The 9,243-nt window shown below is 39.6% G+C and overlaps 1 pseudogene; it reads right to left on the reverse strand.

Annotated features, from left to right (window-relative positions):
• Positions 1 to 1,923, reverse strand: part of LOC103196405 — an 18,570-nt pseudogene extending 16,647 nt beyond the window's left edge.
• Between the last annotated feature and the right edge of the window lie 7,320 nt (positions 1,924 to 9,243).

Raw genomic sequence — 9,243 nt, forward strand, 5'->3', positions numbered from 1 at the left:
ATCCTTCCCTTCAAGGCTCAGGATTATCTTCTGTGTCTGTGTTAATTGGTTTCCCTTTTCTTTGTTGAAGAGGGTCTGTGCAGTCTTTCTGCCTAGTCCACCATCTTGCCAGCCAGTCTCTGGAGTCCAAATTCTTAATGATGGTTTTACTCCTGCCAGCACACATTTTATATCTTGCATTAGTAAGTCCAACAACTTTGGAATTATGGGACAAAGCCTTGTAAAACTACGGATTTCAAAGTTTCCATAATCTACATAGCCAACCAACACAGAGTCTTCAGAAGCATACACCAAAATGGAGGCATGGTACCACTGGTCATCCTCTGAAAACAGAGCACAACACATATCACCAATGGTTGGAAAAAAATCAAAGCATGGAGACACTTGACCACAGTGGTCACTAAGGGATACCTGAAGTTCAGCAAGCTTATGGCCACTTTGTAGATGTTGACAAAAGAAGTCTTCCGGAGTTTGAATGTGGGCCTACACCCACATTCAAAGTTAAAATTTTGGGATTAAGTCATTTCTGTCTACAACAATTTTGTCTTCAGCTGTCATTTTTCCAGCGTCTTCGGAACCATCTTTTTGATCTGCACCTTGCTTCTTGGGTTGCAAGCCATATCCTGTTTCTACAAGCACATGGTCTAAGGATTTTCCTGAACTTGGCAGCTTAATGTCTACAGCAAAGTTAAGCACTTCCTCTGGTAAGATGCGGATGATCTTTATAGAACAGCACTGCTCCAGCAGCAGTAGTTTGATAGCATTGATACAATCACTGCTCTAATTCCCCTCTGCTGGGATAACATTGGCCACAAAACACTTGATGGCACAAGGAGGAAACAAGTCAATGTTTCTGTTGAGCTGGTGAATTCTGTTTACTGGGATTGTTTCTTTGTTTCCAGAGTCAATATAGAAGATGTGTGCTGTCTTCTGCTGCACATCAACATCTTGTATCACAACTTGGTTCCAGGTCTGATCAGCAGTGTACTTGGCAACACACACTTCCCCCTTCACAGGAATATAGTCTTCTTCAAGCAGGTTTGCATGTTTCTTTTTAGCTCACAGAAAGTTGGTTCATGTATTCTAAAACTTCTGAAGAATATAACTGCACATGAAAGTCACCTAGGTGTTTGAATTCTCTAACAGCACCCTTTACTTCCATAGTTTTCCTAAGCTGTAGACAACTAAAATCAGAAAGCATTATTTTCTCAGCACAAAGGCTTGTTTCTTTACTAACTCCAAGAGGACAGTCAGCCTCATTTTTCACTTCCATATTCTTTGTTTCAAAAGATGAACTATTGTCTTCAGGTTTGTGGACATTTTGCTGCACAGGTTTGCACACAATGCTGTGTGCTGACCAGTCTCTCCTCTGACATGCAATGGAGCAGTGGTATGTTTGTTTGCACCTCAGCAATCCAAACAGGCCACAGCGATGGCAGGTAGAGAACCAAAGAGGAGGTCCTAAGGAGTTGAAGAGCGACATACTGTTCATGGACAAGGAATTCTCAACCAACTTGCATACTGTTTTTGACTTCGTAGGGCACACATTATTGCTAGGCTTAGCATTTACATCTTGGGTAGTGAGTTATTTCCAATATTTAATGGTGACAATGAATTTCCTGTCGGCAATATGACCACTTCTCTGTTGATGCTATTAGAGTTTGAAGATCCTGAATTATCTTCTTGACTAGCCACATATTGTTTGGTTTGCTCACAAAGCAAAAAATTGTTCTTTTTATTTGCAATCTCTGGGCATTTTAATCTGAAGTTAGGATGGTTAGGATGTCCTCCAGGACTTCTTGAAGAATCATGGAGTGTAAGCTTGCTTTCATTTTTCTCAAAATTAAACGGTTGTGCCATTTTACAAGTAGATGCTTCTGAACTGTTTCTTGACATCATGTTAACTGGTATTTTAACATTCATGGAAGTCTGGAAAGCCAGAAAAGGGCAGTTCACCCCAACCGGTCTTTGATATCTGGTGGTGGGGTGCCTGCCAGGTGCCTGTGGAGCCTGCTATGTAGATTTGCCCACTACACTCCACTCACCTCCAATGCCAGGCTCACAATCTTCTTTCCAAGGAGTGTCTAGTGGGTTTGAACCTCCAGCCTTCTGGTTAGCAGTCAAATGCCTTAGGCCACACGCTATTGGAGCTCCTAATATCTTAAAGGGCTAATGAATTGAACAAGAGATTCTGGGGGGAAAAAGACAAACAGCTAAGAATATAAATTGTGAACAAAAAGATAGGTGTGATGTTCTTTGCCAGTGGTGAGAACAGGGCAGTGACAGGAGGCTCTAGAGTTCCTCTTTTTATAGATGAGGGCACTGGGATTAGAGTCACACAGTAAGTTGGTAGCAGAGCCAGGGTAAACTTTGGTCTCTTGCCTTGGAATCTAGGGTTCTTTTCTCTATAATGCCTTCTCTGAAAATGCCCAGTCTTGCACCATCCTCATAATTGTTGTTATGTTTGAGCCACTGTCCCTGTCCCTCTCATGGTGGGTCTCCCTGTTTTTTGCTGATCCAAGATGATGTGCTTCTTCAATGACTGGTCCCATCTTATGACATGTCCAAAGTAAGTGAGACACAGCCTCACTATCCTTGCTTCTAAGGAGCTTCCTGGCTATAGTTCCTCCAAGACATATTTGTTCATTCTTTTGGCAATCTGTGGTATATTCAATATTCTGCCCCCAAACCACAGTTTGAATGCTTCAATTCTTCTTTGGTCTTCCTTCTTCATTGTCCAGCTTTCACGTGCAAATTAGGTCGCTGAAAAGACCATAGCTTAGGTCAGGCCACCTGTCATCAAAATGACATCTTTGGTTTTTAACACTTTAAAGAAATCTCTAGGAGCTCTGGTAGCATAGTGCCTAAGGCACTTGACTGCTAACCAGAAGGCTGGCAGTTCAAACTGACCAGCCACTCCTAGGAAGGAAGGTTGGGCAATCTACTTCCGTAGTGATACCGCCTTGGAAACCCAAGGAGGTGTCGCTATGATTGGGGCCAACTCGACGGCACATTAACAACAACAAAGAAATCTCTTGCAGCAGATTTGTTCAGTGCAATACATGATTGATTTCTTGACTGCTGCTTCCATGGGCATTAATAATTGACCTAAGAAGAATAAAATCATTGAAACCACAATTTCTTTGCATTTATCATGATGTTTACTGGTTCACAAGCACACACACACAAAGTGAAAAGATAAACGACAAATTGGGAACAAATATTTACAAAAGGTTAATTCCTCAAAGTATAGAATCGATGTGGTTGTTGTCATTAGGTGCCGAGTTAGCTCTGACTCATAGGGACCCTATGTACAGTAGAACAAAAAACTTTGGATGGTAAGAGTCCATTCAAATATATTTCAAAAAAAAGACAACTCAAACAGAAACATGGATGAACAAGCTTAGGTTTAACACATGTGATAAATATGACACTCCTAAACCTGAGGGACCCTGAGTAATAGAGGTACTGCTTTGAGGTGCTGGGAATGAAGGATCCAGGGCTGCAGACTTGGTGCTTTCAAAGCAAAGGCATCAGTCATGATCAAGAAAATTTTATTTTTCAAGTATGTGTTGAACTTTCAGTCCATGTTATGTAGGTACCAAGTGCAAGGAGAAATGCAAAAAGCTTGAGGACAGCAGCCTTCAGGGAATTTAATAACCCAAGAAGGAAGGCAGCAATTCCAAAGAGGATCTAATGAGTGTGTAACAGCCAGTCAAGTGGGGATGGTTAAATTTAGAAAGAGAAGTGAGCACTGAGGGAAAATGAAATGAAAGGAAAAACTGAAGAAAGGTATAGAAACATACCTTCAGTAGTTAAGGTTATATGTCAACTTGGTTGGGCCCGGCTTTTAGTGGCTGGGTAACTAGATGTAGTTATTTCCCATGATGAGACGTAATCAATTCCATGGTGGAATCTACTGTGAGCGGCTGAGTAGCTGCCTGAGGGATGTGGTCTGCTCCTAGTATATAAGGAGATGCTTTGAGAAAGATCTTGAGGTTCTTGGCACATTTGGATCCTACATTTGGCTGAGTCATCAGTGAGGGGCCTATTATGTTGTCTGCCAATCTTGAGACTATTTCTGGACTTGAACTAGTGGCCTGCTGTGTTGCTTGATAATCTTGGGACTGTGCCATTTTATTTGTCTACCTTGGATTTGTCAGCCTCAGCAGTCAGCAGCTGCCTGAGTTAAGAGATGCCTCCAGCTCCAGTGGGCCTGGAGCAAGAGGCAGAGCTGAAGCCCAAGGTTGAGGGAACTACACCCAGTCCCTAGAGTTGGTACTTTGAATTTGGACTTCTAGCCTCCTAAAACTGTAAAAGAATAAATCCCTGTTTGTTAAAGCAATCCACCTGTGGTATTTTCTGTTAGAGCAGCACTGGAGAGCCAACAGCATAATCATTTTGAAATTTGATAATTAAAAAGGATGGTAATCCATCAAAGTGGAAATATGTCTTGCAAACCATATGCCAAGGCTCATGGCCTTTAAGTTGTTGTTGTTGTTGTTGTTGTTGTTGTTGTTGTTAGGTGCCATTGAGTCATCTCTGACTAATAGCGACCTCATGTACAGCAGAATGAAACACTGCCCGGTCCAGTGCCAGCCCCACGATCCTTGCTATACCTGAGCCCTTCGTTACAGCCACTGTGTCAATCTATCTCGTTGAGGGCCTTTCCCTTTTTCATTGTCCCTCCACTTTGCCAAGCATGATTTCTTTCTCCAACGGTCCCTTCTTACAAGATGACCAAAGTAGGTGAGACGAAGTTTGGTCATTCTCGCTTCCAAGGAGCATTCTGGCTGCACTTCTTCCAGGACAGATTTGTTAGTTCTTTTAGCAGTCCATGGTACTTTCCACATTCTTCGCCAACACCACAACTCAAAAGCATTGACTCTTCTTCAGTCTTCTTTTTTCATTGTCCAACTCTCACATGCATATGAAGCAATTGAAAATACTGTGGCTTGTGTCAAGCTCACCTTAGTCTTCAAGGAGACATCTTTGCTCTTCAGCACTTGAAAGAGGTCCTTTGCACCAGATTTGCCAAATGCTATACAATGTCTGAAAGCTTGACTGCTGCTTCCATTGATGTTGATTGTAAAACCAGGTAATATGACGTCTTTGACAACTTCAATGTTTTTTTCCATTTATCATGATGCTGCTTGTTGGTCCAGTTGTGAGGATTTTAGTTTTCTTTTCATTGAGGTGTAATCATACTGCAGACTGTAGCCTTCAATCTTCATCAGTGTTTCAAGTCATCCTCACTTTCAGCAAGCACAGTTGTGTCATCTGCGTAACGTAGTTTGTTAATGATTCTTCCTCCAATTCTGATGCCACTTTTTTCTTCATATAGTACAGCTTCTCGGATTACTTGTTCAGCATACAGATTGAATAAATATGGTGAAATGATACAGCCCTGACACACTCCCATCTTGATTTTAAACCATGCAGTGTCCCCTTCTTCTGTTTGAATAACAGCTTCCTGGTCTATGTACAAGTTCTTCATGAGCACAGTTAAGTGCTCTGGAATTCCCATTCTTCTCAATGTTATCCACAATCTGTTATGGTCCACACAATCAAATGATTTTGCATAGTGAATAAAACACAAGTATACATCTTTCTGGTATTCTTTGCTTTGAGCTAAGATCCATCTGACATCAATCCTTTGTTTTTTTTCCCCCCACTCTTCTAATGGTATCCCTTGAAGCACAGAGGAGCTCTGGTGACATAGTGCCTAAGGCATGTGACTGCTAACCAGAAGGCTGGCAGTTCAAACCCACTAGCCACTCCTCGGAAGGAAGGGTGGGCAATCTACTTCCGTAGAGATACTACCTCAGAAACCCAAGGAGGGGTCGTTATGAGTTGGATACAACTTGATAGCAGTGAGTTTTTTCTTTTTTTTTTTTCTTTTTGAAGCACAAAGTTTTTAAATTTTGATGAAGTCCTATGTATTTTTTTTTCTCTTATTTCTTGTGCTTTTGTCATAGCAAAGAAACTATTGTCTAATCCAATGCATATTTACATCCAGGTTTCCTTCTGCGAGTTGTTAGTTTCCAATCTTTCCCTACCTTGAAGTCATGAAGCTTCTCTCCTACATTGTCTTCTAACAGCCTTATTATTTTGCCTTTTACATTTAAGTCTATGATTTAATTCTAGTTAAATAATTCAATCTAATTAAAGAATGTCCTTAATCTCAAATAACTAAAAATTCTAGGATGTGTTTTTATTATGGTGTGAGGTAGGAGTTCAGATCCCCCGCCCTCTGTATTATCCAATTATCTCAGCACTATTTGGTGAAGAGACCGTCTTTTCTTTATGGCTTTGTAGTGGCTCTTCTGTCATAAATCAAGTATCAGTATAGGCATGAATTTCTTCCTGAGCTTTCTATTCTGTTCTAACTCAACTAGCTCAATAACTAAAATTTTTCCCTAATGGCATTAACCCTAGTTTCGTGAGCTAACAATTTTGGTTGGGGTGACCTCGGAGCATAAAAAACCCTCCGAATGATATTATGTTAAGACTCAACCAGTCTAAACTTCTACATCACCAATTGATCCATATACTTGATCAACGGAACAAGTTACCCTAGGGATAACAGCACAATCCTATTCTAGAGTCCCTATCGACAATAGGGTTTACGACCTTGATGTTGGATCAGGACATCCTAATGGTGCAGCCACTTTTAAAGGTTCGTTTGTTCAATGATTAAAGTCCTACGTGATCTGAGTTCAGACCGGAGTAACCCAGGTCAGTTTCTATCTATATCCTATCTTTCCCAGTACGAAAGGACAAGAAAAATAAGGCCAACTCTTACAGGAGCGCTCCATTCTGCTGATCAGTTTGTCTATCCTTGGGCCAAAATTATACTGTCCTAATGACTAGTAATTTATAGTGTATCTAATTATACAGTAGAGAAAGTTCTCCTATTTAGTTCCTTTTTAATATGGTCTTCATTATTCTTAATCTTTTGTACTTCCTCCTACATTTTAGAACCAGTTTACTAAGATCCAACAAAAATTCTTGGTTAGATTTTGATTGGCTCCCAAATTTTAGAAATCCTCTTCTGGATATTTTGTATTGTAATTTTAAAACTATTTCTAGGTGCCATAACTCACTTGGAAGCTCTGGTAGCATAGTGCCTAAGGCATTTGACTGCTAACCAGAAGGCTGGCAGTTCAAACCCACCAGCCACTCCTCGGAAGGAAGGTTGGGCAATCTACTTCCGTGTGTTGATACCACTTCAGAAACCCAAGGAGGAGTCTCTATGAGTCGGATCCGACTCAATGGAAGTGAGTTTTTTAAGTTTGTGAGTAACTCACTCATCAGCAAACATAAATAAATAGTGTGCCTACCTTAGGTGAAATAACTGACCAGGTTAAGGTATCTCTCATCTTAGCTGAATCATTGTCCCTCACAAAATGTGTTGCCTTAGGAAAATGCCTTTTTCTGAGAGTGGCACCTGTAGGGGTATCTCAAGTTTAAGATAGAACCCTCATCTCAATAAATTCATCAGTGATGTTACTCTCCTTCCAGAATTCATAGGGAAACAGAAATAACTTCAGTACTAGAAATGAAATAAGTAAGAAGATACAAATTATACACAGGATAAGATTTTATGGTACAAAATGTGTCTACAAAGTTTGCTTATTGAAAGTCTGACAATTCTCAGTCGGGAGCCCTGTTTGCTTAGACATCTCCTCTTTCACGCTCCTTAGTTCCAGTATTTTCTTCAGTGCAAGGCTGTTCTTTTAATCACTCACATTGTCTTCCCTCTAGCTCTCTAAGTATGCATTCTCTTTGGTCTCTCAGCAGAATCACAGAGACTCTTTCTCCTAAGTAGTAAAGGCATGACTGACTCTTCAAGATGATCTTCCCAAGTCACTGAACATAAAGCTCAAGAGCTTTTACATATTTTAGTGTACATACCTGGGAAGCAGTTTACCAGAAAGCTACACGGCAACCTTGTTAGGTAGTTCATAGTTCTGAATTGCATTTTAAACAGGATGGAAAAACTGCCTGGAGTTCAAGGGCAGAGCTAGAATTACAGTTCAAAGCTTTTGGACAGTCTATTATATAATTAACCAACTCATTTGGTTATTAATAATATCACAAGTTATGCCACAGTCCAGGTGAGCTTGTTAAGGGAAGACCCAACCACTGCTTTAATCATTTACTTCTTCATTATATGTTTTTCCTTTTTACCTAAGGCATACTTCCTCTGTAAATCTTAAAAAACACAGAAATATAAAGAATTTAAACACCAGCTGTAACCTTACCACTTAGATATTATTGCTCTTACGATTTTGGCATATGTTTCCAGATTTTTTAAATGTATAGTTGCTATTATAAGTAATTTTATTTTCCACTTAAAATGATATCAAAAGTAGGTTTTCATACTTTTAATATCATTTAATGATGTAATGTATTCCTTTGTATTGTGAAGAAGGGAACAGTTTCCCTTTTATTAAATTGTAGATTTTTTCCAATTTTTTCACTATTGTAAATACCATCAGCTGTGAAAATTCTTGCACATAACTCTTTGCCTGTACTTCAGATTATTTCCATGGGCAAAATACATATTTTATAAAGGACTTGTATCCAGGATATAAAGAACTCTTACAAATCAATAAGAAAAGCGACCTAACTTTGGAGTGGGCATAATATGTGAAAAGAAAATTTAACAAAGAAGATTTTTTTTTCTCTTTTTTAAACTTTTTATTGTGATTTGGGTCAAAGAAGATATTCTTAAGGCAAATAAACACCTGAAAGTATGCTCAACATTTGTCACCTGGAAAATACAAACTAAAAGGACAATGAGGTAATGCTACACATCTATTAGAACAGCTAAAATTTTTAAAACTGACCATACAAAGTGTTGGCAATAATATGGAGACCCCAGAATTCTCATCCATGCTGGTGGGAATGAAAGTGATAGAATCCCCTTAGAAAATAGTTTATCGATTTCTTATAAAGATAAACTATACTAACCATAAACCCAAAAATCAAACCCATTGAGTCCAACTTGTAGATCTCCCATATGTGTTACAGTTGAACTGTGTTCCATAGAGTTTTCCAGGCTGTGACCTTTTGGAAGTAGATAACCAAGTTTTACTTCTGAGGCACATCTAAACCAGAAAGCAAACCCACTGCCACTGAGTCAACTCTGACTCACAGCAATCTTTTAGGACAGAGTAAAACTGCCCCATAGCATTTCTAAGGCTGTAAATCTTTATGAAAGCAGACTGCCTCATA

Source organism: Orycteropus afer, unplaced genomic scaffold, assembly GCF_000298275.1.
Source record: "Orycteropus afer afer isolate SDZICR_OR568_19922 unplaced genomic scaffold, OryAfe1.0 scaffold00065, whole genome shotgun sequence".
NCBI lineage: Eukaryota > Metazoa > Chordata > Mammalia > Tubulidentata > Orycteropodidae > Orycteropus > Orycteropus afer.